The sequence below is a fragment of the Echiichthys vipera genome (genome assembly GCF_963691815.1).
Source record: "Echiichthys vipera genome assembly, chromosome: 9".
Taxonomy (NCBI): domain Eukaryota; kingdom Metazoa; phylum Chordata; class Actinopteri; order Perciformes; family Trachinidae; genus Echiichthys; species Echiichthys vipera.
The window spans coordinates 5362066-5365144 of NC_139834.1; positions in this window are offsets into that span (position 1 = coordinate 5362066).

Below are 3079 nucleotides of genomic sequence, written 5' to 3' on the forward strand. Positions count from 1 at the left end.
AAAGGGCACACTCTTTATCAAATAACACCGAACGGTTTCAAATATTCAGATTTATTACAAGATGATTAACAGTCATACCTAAAGCTGAGCTGATTAAACCACTGTGCGGTGCTACATTCCTATTCTTTGTAGTCTTTCCATGAGTGGGCAGAGAGAAAATGCATGAATAAAAAAAAGCCAAGAGGAATGCCGTGGTAATGATGGTGTTTTGTTTAGTTCTGTGCTTTGTTTGCTGCAGTGATGACTGTGTGGTTTCATGCCTGAATGCACAGAGTCCAGAAAGAGCTCGGGGAGTTTTTTTTGGTCCAAATCTCTCTCAGCCACTCTTTTCCCTGTCTGTGTTGAATTTCAGCAGTGGTGGAATCTACTGTAACTAAGTACGTTTACTCCAATACCTTGCACGCATACAGGGTACTTGAGTTTTTCCATGTCTTGCTTCATACTTCTACTCTCCACACATTTCAAAGGCAAACTTTTCATTTTAGTACGTTTTCAGATGACTCATTTTCATCCCTTCCTGTCCAGTGAATAATGTGTGTCGGATAAAATTTACCTCATTAAAAATGACAATATCTATGAATATGCAAATGTTAATTTAAAAAACTGTAAATGTTTCCTGTAGAACAGGACGTCTCCGGCTTAACTTCCAGCCCATTCTCAGTGTGTGTGCACTGGTGGCTGCGAGTTTCCACATCACACAAGTTGAATAACGGACCAGGATTGACTTCCAAAGTAGTTGTGATGTCACACAACCATCATGACAACAAAAAAATATTTCTGAGTGGGTCAAGTATCCCCTTTAATAATAATAATGATACATTTTATTTGTAGGCGCCTTTCTAAGCACTCAAGGACACCGTACCTTTGTTAAAAACAGTGCAACACAAACAATAATAAAAATGGGGAGTAAACAAAATGTTAAAATCAGGTTAAAACAACAATGACACAGTGCATTGAGATCAGAGGGGAAAGGTCGTTTTGAACAGGTGGGTTTTCAGTTTGGAAGAAGAAGAATTACTTTATTGATCCCGCACGGGGAAATAGAATTTTTTCACTCTTATTATTATACATGTTACACACACAGGCCCGAAATACACACATGCACAAACAGGACCTATATACATGCAATTAATGGAGAGATGTTAGAGTGACCAGCACCCCGAGCAGTTGGGGGTTCGGTGCCTTGCTCAACAGCACCTGGGCAGTGCCCAGGAGATGAACTGGCACCTCTCCAGCCACCAGTCCACGCTCCATACATGGTCCACACAGGGACTTGAACCAGCAACCCTACAGTTCCCAGCCAAGTCACCTATGGACTGAGCTACTGCCGGCCGGATTTGAAGTAAGTAAAGTTTTGAATGCAGGACTTTTACTGGCACTTTGACTTAAAGTGTAAATCCGGCGTTTATAGAGCCCATAGTCTTTTTTGGCATGAAAACTCATCAAGTAAGCCATGGAGACAGTTGTTTTCGTTGATCAACCATCAATAGAAAGTGCAGATTAACTCGGCGCTGAACGCATCCACAACGGCATTTTGTAACCACTAATACTGCCCAAAATAACAGCAAACCTCTGCAGCAGCATGAGAAGAGTCCCTACACAGAAAACAAAGCACCAACAACGTAGTTAGTGAACCCAGAGTTTATTAAAAAAAAAGACTGTTTTACAAGTCTGGGTCTTACCTGTAGGTCCATGTTGACAGGTAGTCCGTACAAATCGATTACTGAACGCACTGGAGTTCAGTTCAAGTAAGAAAACTTTGGCGTTTATAATTCTATGTTTGTGTTTGTGACGATGTCTATGACGGGAAACCTAATCAGAGGTTTGCTGTTATTCTGAGCAGTGTTAGTGGTTAAAATAATGCTGTTTTGGATGCGTTCAGCGCACTGCCCCGAGCTAATCACTGCTCCATGGCTTATTTGATATATTTTCATGTTGACGACCACAGGGTCCAATTTCACAAGACTAACGCTTTGGTGGGAAAAGTACTGCAGACATCTAACAAGCACAACGTAGACGTACACAGTCACATGACAAACGGAGCTATGCAGTCTTCTTGGCGAGCCTAAACACAACGAATGAGTGGACAACAAATAAAAACCACAGGAGGACAAGTGTTGCCAGGGACACTTTGTGCACATCAGGCCACAGTTTTTCACAAAATAGTACCAGTAATAATCAATCCCAGACTTCTCTGGTCTTGATGAGACACACTGTCTTCCAATTCTTTTTTTTTAAATTTGAACTTTTACCGACATTTCCTGCACCCTGAAATTAAAGCCATGTGCATATTCCACGCAGGTTTGTTCCTCCAATCACAGCGGAGGTGGGGATGTAACGTGCCCAAAGTAGGTCGTCACCGTGAAAAACCCCTCTCCTCTTTCTTTTTCATGCTCTTTTTTTTTACCACATGAGAACATGTGTGTTTGCATGTGAGTGTGTTGGCTGTCCTCCATGTCTTCATGTGGACACAACCTTTGATGTCAAGGTCCCTCAACTGCACACACACACACACACACACACACATACACACACACACACACACACACACACACACACACACACATAACAGCCTACATATGCATTTCCATATTTCAACACAGACGCGCTCATGTATTCTCACGCAAACACATTTGCGCTGCACAGTGTGACGTAACAGTGTGCAGAGTTGGGCCAGTTATGTAAAAATGATCTCAATATTTACTCACAAAAAGTTATATTTAGATGACTTTTCCATATTTGAAAGTTCAGAAATGTAGTGAAGTTGTGTGTGTGCTGCTTATATTTACAAGTATTCTACTTTTAATCCCAATACTTAGACAGAACATGTTGGTTTTGTCAGGGAATATAATGTGAAACCACTACATGGCTCCACCACACATATTCATATTTGGGAAAGAATCGAATAAACAATAAATATTTGTTTTCTGTTTTTAACATAAACCCATAGAATAAAGACCCATGGAGGGGTCAGGGAGTTTGGTTATTGGAGAGCAGAGAGAAATGCAGATAGGGACGTTAAAGGTTGGTAAATAAACCTATGATGACTGCTCTCTGGTGGACAAAATATGTCATAAAG